Source organism: Euphorbia lathyris, chromosome 3 (genome assembly GCF_963576675.1).
Source record: "Euphorbia lathyris chromosome 3, ddEupLath1.1, whole genome shotgun sequence".
NCBI classification, from domain to species: Eukaryota; Viridiplantae; Streptophyta; class Magnoliopsida; order Malpighiales; family Euphorbiaceae; genus Euphorbia; species Euphorbia lathyris.
In genome coordinates, this window is record NC_088912.1 from 25,254,082 (window position 1) to 25,280,139 (window position 26,058).

Below are 26,058 nucleotides of genomic sequence, written 5' to 3' on the forward strand. Positions count from 1 at the left end.
ATCAAATTAATTCCAAACTTTTCCTATAGTACCAAATAATAATCACACACCCAATAATTATAATATATACTAATATCAAAATATAAATTTTAGAAATTTAGACACGGACGTGACAATACATCAAGAAAGTTGCATCAAGCAGGTGTTGTTGGAGTTTCTTTATTGTCGTCATTCATTTTTCTTAGCTGACCGGACAACATTGCAGTCTTCTTCGTTAGAACCAGTAATTTTAATTTGTTTGTATTTTAATTTTTGTTTTTTTCTCTCTCACTTTCTCTGTCATTGGTTTGTTTCCCTTAATGAGTATTTTTTATTTATTGTTGTTAATAGGCTTTGTGTTTATTCAATTATGTCATGGGTTACCTCTGGAACTTATTTTACTCTTGACAAGATTGAGTATAACATTTTTTCATTTAGAAATTTAACGATGAAGGCTGGGATGGTGGTTGGTGTTAGGGTTGAATAAATAATAATTTATTTCTACAAATTTATTGTTTGGTAAAAAGAGAAGTAAAATGAAAGTTCATTTATGGAGTCAATATATCAACATTAAGGGGTTCCAACTTGAACACAACAATTAGCTTCAATTCCATTGATAATGATCAATTTTTGTGCATGTTCTCTGTTAATGCGACTTTTGCATTTTGTTGAATGCCTATGAAGCATAACAGTATCGTTATAAGAAATAAGAAAAATGTTGATTACAAAATCAGCTTGATATTTTTAACATGCATTGTACGAATCAATGATTTTTTTTATTTCTTATTATGTGTTATTAATATATTGCAGAAATTTAGGAATGATGGTTCGAAACATATTGGTAGTATAACAAGTTCTAATGTTTTTTTACAAGTGAGTATGCAATTTTATGTCTTTCTTTTTCTTTAACTTGATTCTATCATCAATGCAATTTTTAGAGCCTAAATTAGATGATGAAGTAGAATGAAAGCATGAGGCTTTGTAGGCCATATTTACAAGGAACAATATTATGAGATAATTCTGTATATTATAAATATGTTTTGTCATTTTTTATATTGTCTAACTAGGGAGAGGGTGGATGTGGGTGGTGATGGGTTGGAGGCTGCAGGTTTCTGGTCGGATCAGGAAGGGGATGTCGGTAGGGTAGGGGGCGGCGGCCTGGATGGAGTGGGCGCAAGGTGTGGGGAGGGGTTGGTTGGAGGAGGGCGTGCGAAGGGAGCGGCGCTAGGAGGGGCGATCGGCAGCTCGGCAGTGGATCGGGCGGTGCTGCGGGATCTGTTAGAGGAGCCTTTGCGGGATCCGCAGGCGGAGATGCGGGATCTGCTGGTGGTGGAATTGCGGGATCCGCGGGAAGATCTGCGGGATCCTCAAGAGATTGTGCAGGATCCGCGGGCGGCTCCTTTGCGGGATCCGTAGGACGCGCTTATGCGGATTGGGGCGGATCGTCGGGCTCCGCGGGTGCCTTTGGTGACGGATGTCGGAGGCAAGGCGCCCCCGTTCTCAGGGGTAGATGCGGGGCGAGGGATGCCTGGCGCGGGGCTATGTGCCGATAGCGCCGGGCACTGCCCGGGTTCTGCCAGCTCCTCTGCCGGGCGGTGGGCCGAGGCTGTCGGTGTAGTGCCTAACACGGGCTGTAGGTTTCCGGGCAGCGAAGGGCAGGCTGAGGCAGCGGCAGGGGGGCAAACTGCCCAGGGGCAGGTTCTTTCTAATAAAACGACTATGGTTGGTGGTGAGGGTGGAGTTCAAGGTCAAGGAAACGCGATTTCCCCTAGACCTAGGGTCCATATGAATGAAACTGGTAAAATCTCTTGGAAGGATACGATTATGGGGGTGGTTGAGGAAGAGCCAGGTTTAGAAGAGATTTTAATGGTGGGAGAGTCTGATGACATGTTCTCTGGTTCTAATGAGGAGGATAGTGGCCAGGACGATCCTCTCTGTCCTGTCATTAGACTTTCCGCTGTTGAGAAGCGGGAGCTCAGAGAGAAGTGGAAGGTGTCTTTAATTGTTACTGTCCTGGGTAAGAGAATTAGCTTTAACTATTTTGCCCAAAGGATACAAGCTCAGTGGGCAAAGAAAGGTAAAATCAGTATTACTGACCTGGAAAATGACTATTATGTCATTAAATTTACCAGGGTTGAGGATTACAATTCGGTAATCAAGGGAGGGCCATACATTATCTCCAACCATGTTTTGGCCCTTCGACCTTGGGTTCCTAATTTTAATCCTCACGACTGTTCGGTTAATAGGATTTTGACTTGGGTGAGGTTCCCGGGCCTTCCCATTGAGTACTACAGTGAAAACTTTCTCAGTAAGATTGGAGGCCTGGTTGGGAAGGTCCACCACGTGGACAAAACTACAATTGGGGCCATTAGGGGCAAATTTGCTAGGGTTTGTATAAATGTTGATCTGGCTAAACCTTTGTTGTCGAAATTCTGTGTTTGGGATAAAGTGTTTTTCATTGAATATGAAGGCTTACATAACATTTGTTATGATTGTGGCATGTATGTTTATTCTCAGGAGGGGTGCCCTAAAAGGGAGAAGGTTGTTAAGGAGACTGTTGTGGATAGTGTGGGGAGAACTGAAGGGAAGCAGGGGAACGGAGGGAACTTTGGCCCCTGGATGGTGGCAAAGAGGCCCGCTAGACGTAGAACTCAACCTTCAATTGTTCACAATCGTCCTCCTGACATCAACACAAATTTCAAGTCCTCTACTCAAAAGCCTTCTGTTCTACTTGATATCAAGGAGAAGCCCATACTCAAAGCTAGGGAGGAGCCTGGTGAGTCTTCAGCTGTCATGTCTGGGTCTAGATTTGGGGCCCTGAAAATTGAGGAAGTTCAAGATTCGGACCAGGAGGAGGATCATATGGATCAAAGCATGCCAGGTTTGGAGTCTGTGGATCCAGTCGAGAAGGTGGTTGAATCTGTTAACCCGCTATTTGTCTCTAAAGATGAAGCCCAGAGGGGACCCTGACCCTGGCAGCTCGAAGGAGTAAGAAATCAAATGAGGTTAGTATTCCTATTCTTGGTGGTGATCCTGGGATTGGGAAGTCTATGGGAGTTAACAAAACTAATATGAAAAAGCTTAAAGGAAAGCAAAAAAGTGCCCTAAACACTATGGCTTTTCCAGATAAGAGGGGGCCTCAGGGTACCTCGGCAAGGCTCTCAGGAGCTGTTAGGCATGAAATTGACTAAATATAACATAGTATTTATAAGGGAATTTGGGTGTTTTATTATGTCATTTGGTAAGAAATAAGGGCTAATTACTGTCCTTGTGCAGATAAGCAAAGAGAAATGCTAAACTCGCTGGAAACAGCTTGTTTTGCTAAAGCCAAGAGGAGTGGAGCTTTACTTGTATCCAGCGGTCAAACGCCGGATTTTCCAATGACGGATAACGACAGATCATGGTGACAGTGGCAGAGGAAAGCGGTAGAGCGGCAGGTGAAAGTGTGTGGCGATGGGATTGCCTAAAGAAGCAAGATGACTTGAAGTATCACCCCCTTGAGTGTTCAAGGGTTAATCGAAATTTAATCATTTTAGTTTATTTTAATTGTAGTAGGTAGTTGACTTATTTTGTAGAAAGGGGTACGAACGTTGTACCTATTTTGGCCTCTGTCTTTCCCTTTAAATAGGTGAAGCAGAGAAAAGTTTAGTACTTCGGATTTTTAGTATTTTGTTAGTAACATAGAATAGAAGAAAAAGGAGAGCTCCCATGGAGTCTCAAGCTGTAGCAAGAACCATTGTCTGCTCACTGCTCGATATGAGTGAGTAGTCCTTTTGAACGGGCACGGCCTGGCCGACCCGGTGATGTAAGTGTTATAATGTTTTTATGAATATTTCGTATTTTGACAATGTTGTGGTTAATGAGGGTTTAACTTTCTTGCTTAAGCATGTATGTATGTGTTAGATGAATGATAGGACACTGCTTTCATCTTCACCGATATCTCTATTGATCTCCCAACTTCGAAGCTGACAAGTTAGAAGGTTGTGTCAAGGGTTTTCTCATCTAGAAATGCAGTTTTGTTCTTAATGCTAGAAAGAACGTATCTTTAGGACGCTAAAGGTGTTAGTAAATCTTAGGAGTTTGAGAACACACGAAAGTTGACTCAAACTCACTTCAAAACTGAAACTTTGGCTTCATTGGCATTGTCTTGTATTCATGGAATATTGTAAGACGTAGCACACCGTGTTCGGCTATGTCGAGCCTGTTCTATTCTCTAAAATCTTTGCAAAGTTATTTCATTTTCTTGTTTCATCAATCTGCCTGAATTGTTAAGTAACCAAAATCAAACAATCAACGATAAAAGAAGACACTGTTGTGACACACACTGTTTAGCAACGATTTCGACTATTGATTTGAATCACAATCCTTGTGGAGACGATACTCACTTATCACTTTATTACTTGTATCTAGTGCACTTGCTAGAGTCTAATCTGAGGACAACAAGTTTTTGGCGCCGTTGCCGGGGATTGAGAGCAACAAATTTATAGCTGAAATTTCTGTAAAACAGGGTGTTTTTAATCTGTGTGTTAAGGCGTGCAGGAACAAAGAAGTTAATTACCAGTTTATGCGTAGAGCTGCACCTCCTGTTTTTCCTATCGATCTCGAATTAGAGAGAACGTGTAGACGAAACAGAGCGGGAGCTCGATGTGCTAGACAGAGAGAAAGGCAAAGAGAAAGAAGAATGGCTGGAAGGGAAGGCCCAAAACAGCCAGTTCCACCAAACCAAGAAGAAGAAGGAGAAAACAATAACCCTCCTATTATGAGAATTAGAGACTACTCTAGGCCAACTACCGAGAGACACTCATCGTGTATCGTGTTGCCCAACGAGGGGAACAACATGTTCGAAGTAAAAGGGTCCATGATACAGATGATACATGCCTCAGTGCAATTTAATGGGTTTCAATCTGAAGATCCAAATGGGCATCTTCAAGAATTCATCACATTGTGCAACACATTCAGGTCGAACAGGGGTGTCTCTGACGATGTGATCAGATTGAAGTTGTTTCCTTTTTCCCTAAGGGATAAAGCGAAAACCTGGCTGCGAAATTTGCAGCCGGGAACGATCGCGAGTTGGGAAGAGATGGCAAGAGCTTTTCTGATGAAGTATTTTCCACCTCGACAAGCCATCAAGCTATGAAATGAAGTGTCACGCTTCATACAGGACGAAGATGAGTCGCTGGCTGAAGCATGGGAAAGGTACAAGGAGCTGCTCAGAAGGGTGCCAAATCATGGTATCCCTATGTGGATGCAAATGCAGAAATTTTACAATGGCGCGACCAACGTTTACAAAATCCAGATTGAATCTATCGCGAATGGTAACCCAGAAGATCTAGAGCCACAAGCTTTATATGACCTAATAGAGAAAGTGGTAAGCACGAGTTACAACTGGCACTCATCCAGAAGTGAAGGGAAAAGGACAGGAAACGAGGATGTCGTGTCAAAATTGACAAGCCAAGTAGAACAGCTTACTCGACAGCTGGGAAAGATAAATGTCTCGTCCATTCACAATGAACCGCCATTCAATGAACCACCATTCAATGACAGTTGTGGTTTTTGCGGAGGAGCTCATTTCAATATCAACTGTCCCGGAGTTAAGCAAGGAAAAGGCACACGGGCTGAATGCGACTACGCAGGGTACAATCAGAGGAACCAGCCTAACCGTTATTCTAACACGTACAACTCTGAAACCAGGAACCATCCAAATTTTGGATGGACAGGCCAAGCGGACCAGCTGGGACCACCACAGTATTAGGATCAGCCTAGGTATCAACAACAGTAAGGAGGACATTACCAAAGACAACCTCAGCAGCACTATAAACAACCTGTGCCACAAAAGGAAGATGTCGAACCAGATATGAAAACAATGATGATGCAGTTCATGAAACAGACGCAGGAATCAATCAAGAGTCTGGAAACACAAGTTCACCAGATAGCTGCGTCCACATCAAAAGGAAAGGGGATAATGCCAAGTAATACAGAGCCAAATCCTAAAGGCGACGTTATGGCAATCAGACTAAGGTCTGGTAAGGAAACTCAACCTGTGGTTTTATCTGATAAGAACGCTGAGTGTGCAGGAACGTCCAAAGAAGCTGAAGGAGAACAGGAACAGGCTGTTCCTAGAAATGAAGAAACAAGGAAGGCAGACCAAGAGGAGGAGGAAAGAACGTATAAACCACCACCACAGTATGTTCCACCTGTGCCATATCCAACGCGTCTAATCAACAAGAAGTTGGAAGAGCAGAATTCGAAGGTGCTGGATATCTTAAGGAAGTTACATATAAACATTCCTTTCGTGGAAGCACTGGCACAGATGCCGACATACGCCAAATTCCTCAAGGACATCTTATCGAACAAGAAGAAGCTGGAAAACATTTCCATGATACAACTCAACAGAGATTGTTCGTCAATACTCCAAAACAAGCAGCAGCTGCCCAAGAAGCTAAAAGATCCAGGGAGTTTTTCGATACCTTGTTCTATTGGAAAACTGAATATTGAAAATGCACTGTGTGATTTAGGGGCTAGCATAAATCTCATGCCATATTCTGTGTATGCAAAACTTGGACTAGGAGAACCCCCAGCCTACTCGCATGTCTATTCAGTTAGCTGATCGTTCCGTATGCTACCCTAGGGGGATAGTGGAAGACGTGCTAGTAAAAGTAGGAAAATTCATTTTGCCCGTTGATTTTATTATAATGAACATAGATGAAGACTTGCATGTTCCTATCATCCTAGGAAGACCATTCTTCGCAACAGGAAAGGCATTGATAGACGTGGGTGAGGGGCGCTTATTTTTAAGAATTAATGGGGAAGAAGTTATCTTTAAGATGAACGAGGCTATGAGGCGTGTGAATAATAATGACGACACATGCTGTTTCTTAGATGATTTTCAAAGTCTTTCTACTTTGCAGGAACAGGACACATTAGAAACGTTATTGGGAGAAGAGGTGAACATATGCGTAGGGACAGGCTGTTCCATTGAGTCCAACCTTCCGGGACCTCCGTTCGACCCTACTGTACCAACTGTGCCTGTGTCTAAACCAGAATTGAAGCCACTGCCTGATCATCTCGAGTACGCATTCCTTGAACCACCCAGCGGACACCCGGTCATCATATCTTCAAAGTTGACTCCCGATCAAAAGGCGCAACTCTTGGCAGTTTTGCGAAGAAACAAGGCTGCAATCGCGTGGAAAATTGATGACATAAAAGGAATTAGCCCGGCAGTCTGTGTTCACGGAATCTTGATGGAGAAGGAGCATAAACCAACAGTCCAGCCGCAACGCAGATTAAATCCCCACATGAAGGAGGTTGTACATAAAGAAGTAATCAAGCTTCTCGATGCTGGAATTATCTACCCAATATCCGATAGTGTTTGGACAAGCCCTGTTCATGTTGTGCCAAAGAAGGGAGGAACGACAGTAGTCCTCAATGAGAAAGATGAGTTAGTGCCCACAAGAACAATCACAGGATGGAGAGTTTGTGTTGATTACAGGAAGCTCAATGAGGCGACAAGGAATGATCATTTTTCGCTGCCCTTCATTGATCAGATGCTAGAGCGTTTAGCGGGCTATGCATTCTACTGTTTTCTTGACGGATATTTAGGATACAACCAAATCGCAATTCATTGTGAGGACCAGGAGAAAACAACATTCACGTGTCCATATGGGACTTATGCTTACAGAAGAATGCCGTTCGGCCTGTGCAATGCTCCTGCCACGTTTCAGCGATGCATGATGTCCATTTTTCATGACATGGTGGAGCGAACAATAGAAATATTCATGGACGACTTCTCGGTTTATGGGAACTGCTTTGACAGCTGTTTGAACAACCTCGAAGCGGTGCGCATGCGATGCAAGGAAACTAACTTGGTCTTAAATTGGGAGAAATGCCACTTCATGGTCACGGGAGGAATTGTCCTTGGGCATAAAATTTCATAAAAAGGGATAGAAGTGGACAAAGCTAAAGTAGAGGTGATAGAAAAGCTGGCTGTGCCCACCAATGTAAAGGATGTGCGAAGTTTTCTGGGGCATGCAGGGTTCTATCGCCGGTTTATCAAAGATTTTTCAAAGTTTGCACTACCCTTGTCTGCCCTACTTCATAAGGAAGCTGAATTTGTATTCACCGCAAGCTGTGTACAGGCATTTGAACTCTTGAAGAGCAAACTGATCAATTCACCAATACTAGCTGGACCTGACTGGGAGAAACCGTTTGAAATAATGTGCGACGCAAGCGATAATTGTGTGGGAGCTGTTCTTGGACAGAGGATTGAAAAGAAGTTTCGGCCCATCTACTATGCGAGCAAGACGCTAAACGAAGCCCAGCAGAACTACACAACTACCGAGAAGGAACTTCTTGCGGTTGTGTATGCTTTCGACAAATTCAGGCCCTACCTGGTGTTATCCAGGGTGATTGTTCACACAGACCACGCAGCGTTGCGATACTTGTTCGCGAAGAAAGATGCTAAGCCAAGGTTGATCCGATGGTTGTTATTGCTCCAGGAGTTTGATCTGGAAATTAAGGATAAAAAGGGAACGGAGAATGTTGCAGCAGATCATTTGTCAAGGATAGATCACAAGGGCAGCTTTGAACAAGCAGAAATCGTTGAAAGGTTTCCTGACGAGCATCTGTATGCGGCACAGTCTGCGCCATGGTTCGCCGATATAGCTAATTACCTTGCAACTTCGCTCAAACCACACAACCTATCCACGAATAAAAAAAGGAAGTTTTTCTCCGAAGTCAAATATTACTTTTGGGATGACCCTTACCTTTTCAGGTTGTGCGCGGACTAAATCATTCGAAGATGTATATCGCAAGAAGAAGGACAGGATGTTCTAAGCCACTGTCATAACCGTGAAGCCGGAGGACACCATAGCGCAAGCCGAACCGCAGCCAAGGTTCTCCAATCAGGTTTTTTCTGGCCCACTCTTTTCAAGGATGCTCATGCCTTCGTTAGCACTTGCAATGAGTGCCAACAAACTGGCAACATTTCGGCTCGAAATGCTATGCCCCTCAACAACATAGTTGTGTGCAAAATTTTTGACATTTGGGGCATAGATTTTATGGGACCATTCCCGACTTCCTTAGGAAATAAATACATCTTAGTGGCTGTGGATTATGTGAGTAAGTGGGTCGAAGCAATGGCTAGTCCCACCAATGACGCCCGTGTGGTAGTAAAATTTCTGAAAAGGCTGTTTGCCAGATTCGGGGTCCCGCGAGCGATCATCAGTGATCAAGGGACCCACTTCTGTAATGCGAAATTTGAAAAATTAATGGGGAAACTTGGAGTCTCACACAGAGTTGCCACACCATACCATCCACAAACCAGTGGACAGGTGGAAATCTCCAATAGAGAAATAAAAAGAATTTTAGAGAAAACTGTTGGAAACTCTCGGAGGGATTGGGCAAACAAGCTCGATGATGCTCTATGGGCATATCGTACCGCTTATAAAACACCGATTGGAATGTCTCCGTTTCGTTTGTTATACGGGAAATCTTGTCACCTGCCGGTGGAAATGGAACACCGTGCATTTTGGGCGTTAACATTTTTAAATTTTGAGACACAGGCTGTTGGTGAACAGAGAAGTTTACAACTGAGCGAAATGGAGGAATTCAGACTGTTCTCGTACGAAAATGCGGTGAACTACAAAGTCAGGACCAAACAGTGGCACGACAAAAAGCTCATGAACAAGGTGTTTCATGAGGGACAAAACGTCCTTCTTTACAATTCACGATTGAGGCACTTTCCAGGAAAGCTCAAGTCAAGATGGTCAGGACCATTCATAGTGAACCGTGTATTCGCACATGGAGCTGTTGAAATTTTCAAGTACGGGGGTGATCCTTTTAAGGTGAACGGGCAAAGATTAAAACCATATTTAGAGAACGATCACACAAGGAAGATCGATACTGTTCATTTCCAGGATCCTCCAAGTCAGTAAAATCACGAGAACAGGGTGTCCGCTACAAACACCAATTGTAGCACAAGTAACTTTGCATTTTATTGATTTTTATTTTTACTTTTATTTTTATTTTTATTCTTGTGCCAAATGTGTTGAGTTTTACTTCATAATGAGTATCTTCTGCCCAGGCACAATTGTAAAACCTAAAAATCCTTCCAAGGGTGAGGTAGTACAATTGTACCTGTTTTGTAGGGAAGGGAATATCGTAGAAATTAGGGCGGTAAATTTTTTTTATTAAAAGCTAGGAAAAGTGGAACGTCCACTCCTATGCCCATAGGCAATCATACCGCCTGTTTTTCTCCTCGATAAGATTGAACGGTTAGGGGGAAATAAATGCTAAACTCAAATCTTGACCGTTCATCACCCCTCGTTCTAATTCGAAAATACGCGCCTTTCTGCCAATCTGTCCAGGTGGCCGACTCTGATTTGACCTCATAATGACAGATTGGCGAAGAGACGCCTCGTTTCCCCTACTTAAAGAAGATTTATCTCATTTCAGTCCGTCTTTCACCATATTTCTTTCTTTTCTTTGAGATTTCTTTTCACAAAGGCAGTTCATGATCTGTGCCCTATACCACTGGAAAACCCTACTTAAACTAGAAAGCGAAATGAGAACCCGAGGCTCGGGCAAAAACGTGAAAATAGAGGGATCTTCAAAGAAAGAAAAGGCAAAAGCAAAAATGGCGGAGCCAAGCACTGTGGCTTTTGTCCCGGATGAAAAGCTGGTCAAGAAACTCTCCCAGTTTAAAGACGCCTCTGTACAGGCGTACTATGATGAGTTAGCAAAATTTCAGCTCTGACCCATCCGAACAGTTTGCTGGGAATCCCTAAAGAGGCTGAAGCTCGAAGATCGTGTGCGCACCCTCATGAAGGCCGGTCATTTTGAATGTTTCTTTGAAATGACGGAACCTGCCTATCGGGAACTGACACTCGAGTTCTTGGCCACCTTTAAGCACAACGCTGAGATAACCGAACCTGACGAAGAGGGAAAATTTAGCTTCAGGCTCATAGGTCACTCCCAGAGGCCTTCGCTTAACCTGTTTAACCAGATGCTTGGTGCTGCCGACGATGACGATCTAGAATCTGAGAGCTATAAAGAGGCATTCACCACAACGCTTGATGTTTTCGACCCTGTGGCCTTCTGGGAATCACTTTCAGGACAGAAACATTATGACGGAAGTTCGTCCAAAGCGTCCAATATCGATGATTACGCTGTTCGGTATTTGCACAAGTTGATCTCCGGTACAATCTTCGCCCGGGAAAACCAAGCCACCATGCCACATGCAGATCTCACCGCGTTGTGGAGTATGGCAGTTGGACCGAGAATGAATTTGGGATTCTGGTTCGGAGAATACATCAGCGCTTTCTCCAAGAAAAACTCGTCGATCATCTGTTGTGGAAGCATTGTCACCAGGATTGCGGAGTCAATCGGGGTTTTTAAACCTGAAGACCACTCTCGTCTCACAATTGTGAATCACCCTGACCCGATTGATCTCAAGAGCCTTCAAAAGATGCTATTCGGAAAACTGGTGAACGGGAAGTGGGTCTGGATGTCTGACTTTGTTACATCTCGGCAGACTGAGAGCCGAAAAAGGAAAAGCGAGCCTACTGTATCAGTGTCGTCAGATTCCGAGCAAGTCGAGAAGCCGAAGGACTTGGACTTTTATAAGAAGTGTGCAAAGCTGACCAGCGAGGATGTAATGGATCGATTCAACGCCCTGTTTGCCCAGAATCTGGCAAACCGCGAAATGATATTCGCCATGGAGCAAAAATACGCGTCGCAACAAGGCGAGATCGATCTGCTCAAGAGCCTTTGCATTGAGGAGCATGCCAAGGAAAGTCCCTCTGGTTTCTCTGTAAAAAGTCTGGTAAGACAAGTGCCCGAAACACCTGCCAGTGCTAATGTTAAGGCTAATGTTGTTGCCTCCTCGAAAGAGGAGGATATTCCTGCCCCTGTGGATAGAGAGGTTAACTCCTCTCTTTCCCATCACGCCTGATCTGTACCGATAGTCGCTGTCCTAGCATCTGGTAACCTCTAACACCCTCACTCTATCATGTTATGGTCTGCCTATTTTATTAACAATCTGCTGCCGTGATTCATAACATTGAAGACAATGTTTTATTATTTTTTGGGGGTGGGGATTGTGTGTGTCACAATTTATTGCAGAAATAACATGATAAATGCTTTTAATTTGTTTGTTTAAAGTAGTAATTTGATGTAGAATAAATATCCCTTGAGAATTTTTGCACATGTCCTTCATAATTATTGTTTGTTTCCATATTTTTTTTCTTCTCTCCGCTTGTCCATGTTCCATCTAGGGAATTGTTCGGTGTTCTGTAGGAATCAAAGAACAGACTGTGCATGCTTTGGTGTAATGGTTGTGTTACTTGCTTGTTTGCACCTCGTGTCCCTAAATTTCAGGAAGTTCCAAGAATTTTGAAATTTTTAATTCCTCTTTCAAAATTAGTAACCATTGCCTTACTGCATTTTCCCCAAAAATAGTGAGAACTTGAGCCTTAAAATGCATCTTTGCTATGCATTAATTTTTATGAGTGGGCCAACGCTCACTATCTTTAGGGAGAATTTGCCTTGGTGCCCTGTTGAAATGGTGATTTGTTCTGACTTTCATAGGAAGAAAGAGGCATTTAGTTACCCTCTCCGCTACACAAAAGACACATGTGCTTTGCACCCCAATGATTAGGATACCAAGTCGAGCCATGACCTGCTCTTTCTGAAAAACCGCGAATGATAGCCCTCTCCTTTCACTTATAAGTCAAAAACACCCTGAGTTCTGTCTTATGCTTTGAAAAGCCAATTGTTTAAAATAAAAATCATGTGCTTAAGTTTTGCGAAAAGAAGCAATTGAGCAAACAATGCTTAAGGAAAAGGTTGAAAGAACTGGGGAATATAACAAGAGGAGGAAGGAACCTTAATGAATATTCAAAAGAGTACTGGATTATGAGTAAACAGGTTGTGTAGATAAAAGAGTGTGTAAATAGCAATCATTATAGGCTGCGTATGTTAAATAAAATTGCAAAAAGACAGAATTCATACACTTAAATAGCCTTTCACTGTCAAACCAGAGCCTAAACCGAACATTACAACCTATATAAGTCCTTTGGACTATGTTAGGAGGATCTTTGACCCATGGATTCGGGACCAATAGGCAAACTCGCACCCTAAGGGTGTGGTGTCTGAGCTGAGGAGTGAAATCGCATGCTTAGTCCTATGGCGAAAAGATGCCATATGAGAGTGAGTGAATTGTTCCATTCCTTAGTGAGGCATGTCTGGCAGTTGGTGACTCCTGGTGAAAGAGGACGTCTAAATTTTAAGATTTAAGGAATTTCTTGAGCAAAAAGGACACAATTTTTAAAACGAGTTTTAGCTCTTCGATGAAACCTTAGCATGCATCTGTTCATTTCCTCTTTATGCCAAGCGTTCTGTGTTTCTGTATTCTTCTGTCTCGTTCCCTGAAACTAATTTCATTCCTAACTTGCTTTTTCCTTCTAACAATTTGTTGCTTGAGGACAAGCAAAGGTTCAATTTGGGGGTATTTGTTAGGCATGAAATTGACTAAATATAACATAGTATTTATAAAGGAATTTGGGTGTTTTATTATGTCATTTGGTAAGAAATAAGGGCTAATTACTGTCCTTGTGCAGATAAGCAAAGAGAAATGCTAAACTCGCTGGAAACAGCTTGTTTTGCTAAAGCCAAGAGGAGTGGATCTTTACTTGTATCCAGCGGTCAAACGCCGGATTTTCCAATGACGGACAGCGACAGATCATGGTGACAGTGGCAGAGGAAAGCGGCAGGTGAAAGTGTGTGGCGATGGGATTGCCTAAAGAAGCAAGATGACTTGAAGTATCACCCCCTTGAGTGTTCAAGGGTTAATCGAAATTTAATCATTTTAGTTTATTTTAATTGTAGTAGGTAGTTGACTTATTTTGCAGAAAGGGGTACGAACGTTGTACCTATTTTGGCCTCTGTCTTTCCCTTTAAATAGGTGAAGCAGAGAAAAGTTTAGTACTTCGGATTTTTAGTATTTTGTTAGTAACATAGAATAGAAGAAAAAGGAGAGCTCCCATGGAGTCTCAAGCTGTAGCAAGAACCATTGTCTGCTCACTGCTCGATATGAGTGAGTAGTCCTTTTGAATGGGCACAGCCTGGCCGACCCGGTGATGTAAGTGTTACAATGTTTTTATGAATATTTCGTATTTTGCCAATGTTGTGGTTAATGAGGGTTTAACTTTCTTGCTTAAGCATGTATGTATGTGTTAGATGAATGATAGGACACTGCTTTCATCTTCACCGATATCTCTATTGATCTCCCAACTTCGAAGCTGACAAGTTAGAAGGTTGTGTCAAGGGTTTTCTCATCTAGAAATGCAGTTTTGTTCTTAATGCTAGAAAGAACGTATCTTTAGGACGCTAAAGGTGTTAGTAAATATTAGGAGTTTGAGAACACACGAAAGTTGACTCAAACTCACTTCAAAACTGAAACTTTGGCTTCATTGGCATTGTCTTGTATTCATTGAATATTGTAAGACGTAGCACACCGTGTTCGGCTATGTCGAGCCTGTTCTATTCTCTAAAATCTTTGCAAAGTTATTTTATTTTCTTGTTTCATCAATCTGCCTGAATTGTTAAGTAACCAAAATCAAACAATCAACGATAAAAGAAGACACTATTGTGACACACACTGTTTAGCAACGATTTCGACTATTGATTTGAATCACAATCCCTGTGGAGACGATACTCACTTATCACTTTATTACTTGTATCTAGTGCACTTGCTAGAGTCTAATCTGAGGAAAACAGGAGCCCCTAGTAAATACCTGGCTTAGGGGTGGGGGTGCGGTCAGTTTTCCTCCTTTCTATGGATTTGTTATGTTGGAATGTTAGGGGTGCGGCTAGCAAGGCTACCCGTATCCATATTAATGATCTTATTAAACAGTTTAATCCTTCTTGTTTTGCTCTTTTGGAAACTAAGATTAGTGGAGATAAAGCAGATGAGGTGGTTAATAAGTTTAAAAACTGGTACTGTGTTAGATCGGAGGCAACTGGCCGGGCTGGAGGGATTTGGCTTTTCTCGAGGCCAGATCGGATTCATTTTGATGTCCTTAGCATAGATAAGAAGTTTATTCACTGTAAAGTGAGTATCACCGGCAATACTCCTTTTTTTATTACACTAGTGTATGCTGACCCTATCTTAACTAATCGAAAACGGCTCTGGGAGGTTCTCTACTCTATGAGTGTCAGCATTTCTGAGCCCTAGTTTTTGGCGGGTGACTTTAATGATATTGCCTTTATGAGTGACCTGAGAGGGGGTTCCAATCATTATGTTAATCGCTGCCTTCACCACAAGAATAATATGGATTTATGTGGGCTTTCCGATCTGGGGGCTTCTGGTCATAGATTCACTTGGAAGCGTAATAATACCTTTGTTCGGTTGGATAAAGTCTATGCTAATGTTTTAGCTCAGACTTCCTTCCCTGAGTGTTCTGTGTTGAACCTCCTGTTCCGTCATTCGGATCATTGTCCTATTTTGTTTAGACTTTTGAAAGGGAAGCGTCCTAGGAGTAAGAGACTGTTCCGGTATCAGCTGGCTTGGGAGTTCCATCCTAAGTTCAAAGAGTTCATTCACGAGAACTGGAAACCTCATTCGAATGTCCTGCAAGCTGCTGAAGGGTTCGGGAATAATGTGCAGGGGTGGAATAAGAATGTCTTTGGGCATATTATTAGAAGGAAGAACAAGTTATTGAATAGGATGGAGGGCATTCAACGCAGGTTGGAGGTGAGGTTTGATCACAGCTTGGAGGGCCTCCTCAGAACCCTTTAGAAGGAGCTAGAAGCTGTGCTTAGACATGAGGAGTTCCTTTGGTTTCAGAAGTCTAGGAAGTCCTGGATTAGAGATGGGGATCGTAATACCAGGTACTTCCATCTTTCTACCATGATCAGAAGGCAAAGGAATAGAATTGAGGCCATTAAGGATTCTAATGGTGGTTGGGTTTATGAAGATGAGGTTATTCGGAATTTGGCCCTGGAGTTCTACAAGGATCTGTTTAAAGAGGAACCTGTTCATCTGGAGGGGGCTCACTCTGTTGCTACCTTTCCTCTGATCAGTGAGGAAAGTAGTCAGAATGCCTTTCAACCTATATCCCGAAAAGAGATTGACCAAGCCATTTTCAGCATTGGGGCTTCTAAAGCTCCTGGGATTGATGGTTTGTCGGCTGGCTTTTACCATAAGCATTGGGAAGTTGTGAAGGAAGGCATCTATAATTTTATCTTAGGTGTGTTCAATGGTTCTAAGGATATAGAGTTGGTTAACAGAACCCTCCTGGTTCTGATTCCTAAGATTGATAAGCCTTCTTCCTTTTTGCATATGAGACCTGTCAGTCTTTGTAATGTTCTTTACAAAACGGTTACAAAGATTGTGGCTAATAGAATTCGGGGCATTCTTCCTGCGATCATTTGTCAGAATCAAGGTAGTTTTGTGCCTGGTAGACAAATGATGGATAATGTGGTGATTGCCCAAGAGATGGTCCACACGATGAAGATTAGGAAGGGAAAGAAATGCATTGTGGCTCTGAAGCTGGATTTGGAGAAGGCCTATGATCGCATCAATTGGGAGTTCCTGATGGAGAGTCTTGAGAGAGCTAGGATCCCGGACAGCTGGAGAAGGTTAATTAAGGTATGTATTTCTTCTCATGTGTTTCAAGTTATGGTCAATGGGGATATGTCGGAGGAGTTCTCCCCAGGCCGGGGTATCCGTCAGGGGGATCCTATGAGTCCCTTCCTTTTCGTTATTGCTATGGAAAGGCTTTCTCACCTGATTCAAGATGCGATTGATAATGGGAGTTTCCACCCAGTGGCGATCAACAGTTTCTGCCCCCAGGTGACTCACTTATTCTTTGCAGACGATGTCCTTATCTTTCTTGAAGGTAATGAAGAGTAGTTGAGTGTCATTATGGATATTCTTGATTGTTTTTGTTCGGCCTCTGGGCAGAAACTTAATATCCAGAAATCTAGGATGATGTGCTCAAAGAATATGAATCCGAGAGTTTGTAAAAGATTAAGTGATCTGTCAGGTATTCCTCTTACTGATTCTCTTGGGAAGTATCTGGGCGTGCCCCTCCACAGTGAGCGAGTGTCTAAAGTCTCCTTCAAAGATACTTTGGATAAAGCCAACACCAAGTGTGCCGTGTGGAAAGCCAAGACTCTTTCTCTCGCTGGTCGCCTCATGCTTATTCAATCTGTTAATTGTGCTGCTCCCAACCATATTATGCAGGCTTGTCAGCTTCCGGCTCCTGTGCTTAATAATCTTGACAAGATTAACCATAGGTTCATGTGGGGGGAAGCTGCCGAGGGAAGAAAGATCCATCTTGTTCCTTGGAATGAGGTTTGTCAGCCGAAAGATTCTGGTGGTCTGGGCATTAGGAAAGCTAAGGATAATAATAAAGTTTTATTAATGAAACTCCTTTGGCGTATGTGGCAATGCCCCTCCGATCTTTGGGTTTGCCTTCTTCGTGGTAAGTATCGGAAAGACAAAATCTTCGGGGGCCCAAAGGAGAGAGTCGTCAATTGTTCCTTCCTCTAGAAAGGGCTTAACACTGTGTTTGCAGAATTCTGCTTGGGGTTTGGTCTGGAGGTGGGTAATGGTAAGACCATTAGTTTCTGGTTTGACACCTAGATTGGGGATAAACCGCTAATCGATGTGTGTAACTCCCCCCCGCCTAGTGATATCCAGAACTGGAGGATTGCCGACGTGGTGGACTCTGAAGGGGACTGGATCTGGTCGAAGTTTGAAACCTTCTTTAGCCTGGAGACTCTCCTCAGAATTCGGGGAATGAAGGTTAGCAATCAAGAGGAGGACATGGATAAGCACTGTTGGGCACTGACTAATAATGGAGTTTATTCTTGCAAATCTGCCTTTGAAGCTTTCTCCCTCAACAGGTCCGATCCTCCCTCGGATGTTTGGAAATCCATTTGGGCCCTCAATGTCCCCTACCATATTAGGAGCTTCCTGTGGCTGGGAGTTAAGGACAGGTTGCTTACTAATGCTGATAGGCATAGACGGCATTTGGTGGATTCAGGGGCGTGCAGTAGATGCAGAGGCAATGTTGAGACTTTGGTCCATGCTCTTAGGGATTGCTCTAGGAGTAAAGAGGTTTGGAATAAAATTCTCCCGAACCATACTCTCTCTTCCTTCATGTCCCACTCTGTGGATGACTGGTTCTCTGATGGTATTAGTGGAAAATTACTGTCTTACATGGAGCATGGGGACATTTTATTCGCTATTATCTGTCATCAAATTTGGAAGTGGAGAAATGAGGAGATTTTTGGTAGTAAAACAGTGTTTGTTCCAAACTTAGCTGACTTCTTCTCGAAAAATTTCTCCTCTATTATTGAGAGTTTCAAAGGGGACTCCCTGGCCAGGTCTATCAAGATTAGGGATGTACATCTCGTGGGTTGGAGCAGGCCGAGAGATGGGGTTGTAAAGTTAAATTCGGATGGCTCCTGCCTTCTTAATGGTAGGATTGCTGCAGGAGGTGTTCTTAGAGACGCGGGGGGCGCCTGGCTTTCTGGGTTCACCCAGAATTTGGGGTTAGGCTGTTCCTTCTCTGCGGAGCTCTGGAGTATTCTCTCTGGTATCAAGCTTGCTAAAAGTCTAGGCTTTAAAAGGCTTTCTGTGGAGTCGGATAACATGGAGGCCATCAAAATGATTTCTGATAATCATGTTTTTGGTATTAATAGCCGCAACCTTATCAAAGCTATTAAAAGGCTTTGCTCTTCCTTTGAGATCGTAGATTTCAGTCATATTTTCAGAGAGCAGAACCGTGTTGCTGATCGCTTGGCTGCTGCCGGCCATGAGGGGGTGTTAGGTGTTACTACCCTCTCTGAACCCCCTAGTTATCTCTCTTCCCTTCTTCTTGAGGATAGGATTGGGGTTAGCTTCCCTAGACTAATCCCAGGTTAGCTTGTTCTTTGTTTGTTTTTTCCTTTCCTGTTTCTACCAAAAAAAATATTTAGTATTTAATTTATAGTAATGAAAATGTGAAATAAATTTTCAAATAATATTTTAAATATATATCTAGTAGAAGCAAAAAAAAAGTAAAGAGCTTACACAAAATTTCATTTATTTTCTTTTTTGTTCGACAGGAAACAGGTGTAGCTAAAGGTGTAACTAAAGTGGTTTCTATTAATGAAGTTTTTTTTTTATTAATGTGTACTTTTTTTCTTGAAGTTAAAGTGTTTAACTTTCCATATGGAAGCATTTGGATGTATTATTTTCTTGAAGTTAAAAGTGTTTTGTAACTTTCCATATAGAAGCATTTGGATGTATTAAAGGTTATACATGAGTGCCTCATTAGCTCCTTAAATTTATATGGTGTTTTATTAACTTCCTAAATTTGCTTAAAATATTACAATTAAATCCTTAAATCTAAATATCATAAAGGTAATAAAAAGTTAATTTGTTTTAAAGATTTAGAATCACAAATTAGACTTTTTTTTTTTTTTTTGAAATTTTTTTTATAAGTTTAGCCAAATTGAAATGTATATCACTTTAATCAAGCTCAGAAGTAAATGGATCATTGTAAGCAAGTTCGGAGGGGTAATAGGTCATTTTAAATAAAATATGGTACTTTAAGCAAGTTCATGAACTTTTGATGTATTAAGCCTCTATTAAATTTTTACGACATTGATATACTTTTTTTTATTATTTTTTTTTATGGTTAGACTTGATTATATAATGAAAAAATAACTTTATAACTACTTTTTACTTAATGATTTTTTATAGCATATTTGTTTAACTATAAAAACATAATTAACTTCTATATATTTAAACAATGTTACCTATAAAAAAAACAACTTAAACAACTATTTGTTTATACTTTGGAATGTTGCTAGTCGGGTATAGTAAACACTATATTTTCTTTACTAATATTTATTCACAATGTTTTTTTAATTTTCTTAGAATTAAAAATATCCTTAAATTTTGTTTATAGATTTATGAAAAAAAAAATATTTATTTAACAATAAAAACGCATTTAAATAATTAGTTAATTTTATGTATTGGAAACAAATATCTTATTTTCTATTAATATAATTTTAAAAATATTCATTATTAATCAAATGACTTCCAATTGCAATTTTATTAATCCAAGTATAAATTTGTTATTTATAATTTTAATTTAGAAAAATATATCCATGTTATTTTCTCTCCGAAGCAAAACAATGACATCTTTCTAATATATATATATATATAAGTGAAGCATGGTAAATAGTGTCAATTTTATTTTTTTTTTCAATTTGTTATCATCTTACCCTTCCATTCACTTTCCAATTTTGCCCTCAATCTTCCACTCACTTTCCAATTTTGTCCTTAATTCAGTCAATTCATTTTGCATTTCCCCTCACCCACCTAACTGATCAAATTACGACAGGCCATAAATGGATCAATAAATTGGTCAGAGCCCATTTACTATATTTATTCCTACAATATGAAACGTGTTTTTTTAATATTGAAAAATATGATTTTTTTATGGTAGAAAAGTATTGTTAATTAGTTTACTTCAGGGGGATGTGGAATCCATATACAAAGCAATGAAGGGTTATGGAAATAATAAGTAACATACTAGCCACAATGACTAAATTTCTCTCACATGTAAACTAAATTCTTATTTATATAGAGTTGAAAGTGTGTGATAAATGTATATATAAATAATTAATATTGTTATAATTGATTTGATATTATGAGAGGGTGGAGAAAAATGTTTATTTGCTCACATAGCTTACAACTACCCACACTACAACATTAAGAGGAGATCTTAATGGTTGTACTTGTGTTAGCGACAGTCAATACTGTTAAGATAGTGGAAGAGTGTGTTCGCAAAACAATACAAATGATAGTTCCAGCATTGGAATCAATGTCGGTGAGATCATCGACAATTATAGTTGCATGTGTTCCTATAATCGTGTATTTTGTAATTACAGAATTAATCTATTTTCTTTATCTGTACTATAATTTCATTGTAAAAGTAGTCCAACATATTTTACATGTAGATCGCTAGATCGATGATATGATAAATAAACATTGATATGATTATATATATGGAACACTGAATGAAATAAATCACAGAAGTAACAAGCACTAGTGGAAAATGGCCATTTGCATCGGCCATTGGCCGATGCAAAAGCCCTCGATGCAAATTTGTTTGCATCACATTTGCATCGGTCGTTGGCCAATGCAAATGGTTGTAGCATTTGCGTCGGCCCTTTAAAAGGGCCGATGCAAATGATGTAGCATTTGCATCACATTTTTAAAAGGACCGATGCAAATGATGTAGCATTTGCATCTCATTTTTTAAGGGTCGATGCAATTGCAGTCTCATTTACATCGGCCCTTTTAAACGGTCGATGAAAATGTCATTTAAAAAAAATAAAAAATAATAATTTGGATTGAATGGAGCTCTATAATATAGCAAATAACTTTGATTCATATATATTAAATGGAGAATTTTCATATACATATGTCCTTAACTATAATGGAGAACACAAAGTAAGAGGCCACATGGTAGGTGTAATGGAGAAAATATAGATTACTATGTCCTTAACTAATGTCCATGCTCATGCTGAAATATACTCATGAAACAAAATGTTGATTTTCCACTTTCTATTCCTAAAATTCCCCAGCAACCAAATAAAATAAACAAAGCAAAATGTGAACACAAAATGCTATCATAAACATAGGAATAAGGGACGATTACCATTTGGACTTGATTGAGGTGAGGTCGCAACCTCTGTTCGGAATATTTATACCAAAAATGTGTGGAATAATTGATCCTTGTATTCATATTGCTGTAAAAAGGGACATCAAACCATAGTCTCAAATCTCAAACTACAAAACAATCAACTTCAACAAACTCTCCCCACCCCACAAAAAGAACTTGTATGATGAGAGTCAAAGAAATATAATTAGATATTAGTAAACCCCAAAAATTTTAATACTTTAGTTTCCTGTTGGATGAATCAATATAGTTAGATATTAGTAATCAGGATACAAGGAAAAACAGAAACAAGATAAAGAAAAGAAAAGAACCTTCTTCTCTTCAAGCTTGTTGGTGCCAAAAGATGCAGCCTCTTCTGGCCCTCATCCTAAGATAAACCTTCTTTGCTGCAATTGGGCTGCACAAACACTTTTCAACTGGTATGCATTCCTGTTACCATATACATTGAAAACATATCATTATCATTATCATACTGATGCGCAATTTGCATGGATGTAATACATAAAGTAGGAAGAAATGAACATCGATCGAGATTGCACCAGCCGTAATGGCTAAAACATATAAAAGTAGTAAGCAACATCTCTAATTAGCATACCTGCTTTGAAGAAAAAAAAAATGAAAAAAGCATCAAACTTACTAAAGTTACAATAATAGACAATAAAAAAAGAGAGGCGTCAATTAGTAATTGAAAGAAAACTAGGAGAGGTAAATCAAAAGCGTACGTGCAGAGGACAGGAATCCTCAGGTCGTAGAGGATCAAGGGAAAGTACCACCATAGCAACTGGTTGAGTATATGAGAAAGTTGAAATAACTCTTCCAAGGCACCGCTGCTTCTAGTTCCTCAACCAAAAACAGTAATAATCTAAAACCATAGAAACACCCAATAACATGGAGAAGATAAGATGAATTGATCCAAATTAGTCCCTCTGTCATACTCATAGAAATACCCAATAACATGGAGAAATGAAAACCATAGAACCGTAAAATCAATGAACAAGCATCCACTAGATTTAAACTTTGAATCTAAATAATAGATATAATCCAAAAACAACAATAATCTAAAACCTCATATAACAGACAGAACCATCGACATTTGAATTCTCATAATTTGTTGTCATAAGCTAACACCGATTACCATAAATGTATCGTATTTCTACTAAGAGTAAGCATAGAGTCAGTATAGATTACGAAATCGTAGTACATAGGAAAAATATTGAAGGGGCCAAATATGCAGATTGTTAAGCTCTCAACCCCAATGAAGTCAAAAGAGAAATGAAACTGAAATTAAAAAACGAAATGAAGTTTGCATATGGCCACTTACGAGACCTGAGATACGGAAGTAATTTCTTCCATTCCTTGTCAGTTTTTCCATTGGAAACTACTTTCATAACCACTACTGTCACCTGATTCAGTTATACGCTTATTTATTTTCCCAGCCTCTTGAGGAAATCGCATGTTTTCTCTTCCAGTTCTACGGTCCTGCAATTAGTAAGAGCAACGAGATCGTCATGAACACAATAAGCCTCAGTGATTCAGACACACAAGGAGCCTCAGTGGTTCAAAAACACAACCAATTCCATTCATATGAGATCCGAAAAACTTATTATACATTTAAAATAGAATAGAACTTTCGCCAATAAGACCAAAACATCAGCAAATACAGAAGCTGGTGTATCCTTGAGCGAGCAATTCATCAAGATTTGGCGTGGCAACAACTTTTTAATTGTAGAAAAACAAAGGCATTAATTAAACAACAATTCAGATTACAATTTTGAACAAACTACTTGTTTCACATGTCTAAAATATATAAAGTCATTAAAACATCTTATATCAGAACCTAACAAACTCAAAATCACCCTATATGATAAGTGAAACCGAGTTTTGCACACCAAGAGGTTTAACTTACACAATACTGCAACTAAGCCAAAACATGGAAATAAGAATATCATCGTCAAAAAGAGGAAGTGATTTCAAACATATCATGGACAATTGTTCATAAAAAAATGAAGGAACTTCAGATACATAGGCTTATTCTTATATAAGAATGTTAAACAAATTACAAGAACCACCAATTTTCATCCTCTAGCTATTGCTCGACTAGTTAGTACAGCACTATTGATGATTAGTGATTATTAGAAAAATGTTAAGATGAAATACCGTTCTTTTGCAAAATGTTCCCAGATGTAATTATTATGTGCATACAGTGTCAGGGAGCACAACCAATAGTACCAGATTTAATATAACAACATTAAAATCAGTGTCAGGGAGCAACACAAAAAGGAGTATGGACAGAACCAGTGGCAACATCTCCTTTCGAAAGATTGCATTCCATTGACAATATCCATATTTCTCATCTTTTTGTTAATTTAAATTATTTCTATGTATAAGATCAGTTGCTAGTGTCTAAATATTCATACAAGTAATCACAGATACACAAGTTTTACTTACACATAGGGAATTTTTTACTATCTAAACTCAACTTGTTTATGCGAGCAATTAACAAGTAGTCAATACATACAAGTATATCACTCTTGTTTTTCTTTTCAAAATGGCAAAGGGTGCTCCAAAAAAACTTTTTGATCCCTCGGCTATTTTAGGAAATAGAGAAACGTGAATAAGCTATCACGATAGTACATCTTGAAGTTTCAAATTGAAGTGCAATACATGTTTCTTTGTGGGCAAATTCACAAGTATAAATAGCATAAATTAGAGATTGTGGTATAACTTTGTTTGCAAGACCACTGTTAAAAAAATTCCCCTGTGAAATGAAGTTCCCAAGGAATCATACCACCAATACCAATACAAGGCTGTTTATTTGCTGTGTCAATCCAGAATCTACAAGCACAAGGTCAAACTTATCATATTATATTCACATGTCACATGAATAAAAAGAAAAAGATTAAGAGGAGCATTTAATTTTTCTAACAATGTTATGTTGCTTTAAGTATCATATAGGCAAAGATAATTAGATAATTAAGAGGATCATTTAAATTCTTTAACAATACCATACTACTATTAAGCATAATAGGCAATGAAAATTATCTTTTCAATTTTTTACAACTTAACTCTCTAATATTTTAACTTGACAAAATTCAATTTTCGATGAATAATTGCAAACATTAAATATATTTAGTGTCCCAAACAGTCTGTAGTTCCACAGCCACGAAGTTTATCTCCATCAATGCTCGGTGAAAATATGAAAATATTTAAATAAGACAATTGCCAAAAGTATAAATGAACAAATTGATCAGGCAACACCCAGTTGAAAATTTGCTAGCAAGAACATTCGACACCTAAACACATTTATAAATTACAATAAATTTAAGAGAGAGAAGGAAGAGCGCCAAATCTATAGCATAAACTCAACATATTAAGCCAAATATAACATTATCGCCATATCTCAAAAGACATATCAAACAAACAAACTTCAAAAGGAGTTAGGGTTTTATCTACTCACTTTGGCGTCGGTGACTTCACGGCACTCGAAACTGCATTTTCCAAAAAATTACCATCTCTATTTCAACTCTAGAGATTTCGACGATGGCTAAGAATCGGCGTTTGGTTCGGGCTGTTTCCGTTCTGATCTCTTATGAAATTCGAGAGTCTCCAAGAAACGATAAGGTGAGCTCTATGTGAGATTCCGGCGGTGGAAAGCGCAGCCATGGAAGGTTGGGTTTGGTCTTGTGAGAAGGAGAAGAGGGAGATGGAGGCGGTGCAAATGAGAAAGTAACCCTAAAATAAAATCCAAATTTATACTTAACTTTTCATTATTTATAAATTCACCCCAATTAATTACAAAATACCCTCTTTCTAATTTATTATTTTTTTAAAATTTTATACTAACACTAATTGCATTGGTCTCTTATAAAGGGCCGATGAAAATAATACAGTTATTTGCATTGCTCCTATTTAAGGGGCCGATGTAAATGATGCAAATAATAGTTCAATTACTATTTGCATCGGCCCTTTTAAAAGGACCGATGCAAATAATACGTTTATTTGCATTGGTCCTTAATAAGGGCCGATGCAAATGAACCTTTTGCATCGACCCCAAATAGAGGGCCGATGCAAATGAACCTTTTGCATCGCGCTTTGTAAGGGCCGATGCAAATGGTCATTTTTCCACCAGTGAGGTCAAAATACTATGAAAATATTGCTACGGATGCCTGGAATGGGAAAGGTGAAATTGGTTGTAAATTTAAATTTTCTTCAAGTGGTGTACATTAAATTTAAAAATTAAAAAACACTATATCAAATATGATTCTTATCCTTTTTCCTTTAATTTTTTTTTTTTGAAAAGCTTTAAAATTTGTTTTAAAGTTAGATTGAGTGA

At 39.7% G+C, this 26,058-nt stretch overlaps 2 long non-coding RNA genes across 6 annotated transcripts in view; one reads left to right on the forward strand and one right to left on the reverse strand.

Annotated features, from left to right (window-relative positions):
* Positions 1-3,402, forward strand: part of LOC136221870 (uncharacterized) — a 28,417-nt gene extending 25,015 nt beyond the window's left edge. Inside the window, exons 4-5 of the long non-coding RNA XR_010685352.1 lie at positions 790-852; positions 3,256-3,402. This is a non-coding gene — a long non-coding RNA (uncharacterized lncRNA). The remainder of the gene's footprint in view (positions 1-789; positions 853-3,255) is intronic.
* An 18,014-nt stretch (positions 3,403-21,416) lies between these two features.
* Positions 21,417-25,433, reverse strand: LOC136221968 (uncharacterized). 5 transcript variants are annotated; one of them, XR_010685428.1, is made up of 3 exons: positions 25,183-25,433; positions 22,448-23,204; positions 21,417-22,320 (listed from the first exon to the last, which is right to left on the reverse strand). It is a non-coding gene; the product is annotated as an uncharacterized lncRNA (long non-coding RNA). The 5 variants fall into 5 exon arrangements; XR_010685429.1 differs by having other exon boundaries at positions 21,417-21,954; positions 22,037-23,204; XR_010685426.1 differs by adding an exon at positions 24,514-24,560 and having other exon boundaries at positions 21,417-23,204.
* Positions 25,434-26,058: the final 625 nt, after the last annotated feature.